We start from the raw sequence: 1,015 nt of genomic DNA on the forward strand, positions 1-1,015 counted from the left end.
TATTATTGTGCTTTACAAAAACAGAGTCATAACAAAAAGAATGTAAATAATTTTCATGTTTCAAACAAATTCATTAGGTTACTCCTTCTGGTGTGCCTGCTTTTGCCACCGGGAGGCATTATAATACTACACTGTAGTACTTTTACTTAAGCCGCTAAGCAGGATGTCTTTTTTTTTGGGAGGGGGGGGGGGGGTATAGGACTATATGCTTTATGATTTCTATAGTATATTTCAAATTAGGTTTATTTCTTCTTCTTTTTACTTGACGTTTGTGTACAGATGATATGGACGGATGTTTCCTCCCTTAGATTTTTAAAATCAAAATTATCTTTAAATTTTTTTTTTTTTTTAAGATTTGTTTTTCAAACGTTACATTTCCCCCCAGTTAAGTTTTAGACCTTTTTTTTTTTTAAGAATAATAATATTTTATGTAATATAGCCTGTTATATATATATTTTTTGTCTTTGTGTTCTTCTCAGAATAATTATTTAATATTTCTTGAATAAAAAAAAAATTCTAAAATTGGCTACCCTGGTAAAAAAAAATCAAACTAATTTAAATGTAAATATTTCCTACCTTGTTTGTTATTATCAATATGAAATGCAAGTGGAAAGGATTTTTTTAAATAGATTTTTTAAATTTCCATTTTAATTATACAATTTAAATAATAAAATGATGTAATAGTTTCATACTGTATAGATATTTTAAAATTTGATTTATGTACAATAATGCCATTATTTTTTTTATTTAAACAATGTCTAAAATTGCCAATCTTAAATTCACATAGGCTAAAGTGTAGCATATTATCCCTCCACCCGCTCCAATGCTCTCTTCAAAAGTCCCGCCGAGATTTGACAAATTTAGCGTTTATCGCTCCTAAATGGAGAAAAAATGTACCAAAATAAAAGAATGCTCATTGCCTTTCCCCTTTCCCGACCATCGGCTCCGTTCGGCCGGCGTGTCGTGGATCGAGTGGGGCAGGAGGCGGTGTGTGGGCTTGTGTGTGTGCGTGTGT

Source organism: Leptonotus elevatus, chromosome 6, assembly GCF_054856555.1.
Source record: "Leptonotus elevatus isolate MCC_2025b chromosome 6, RoL_Lele_1.0, whole genome shotgun sequence".
Lineage (NCBI taxonomy): Eukaryota > Metazoa > Chordata > Actinopteri > Syngnathiformes > Syngnathidae > Leptonotus > Leptonotus elevatus.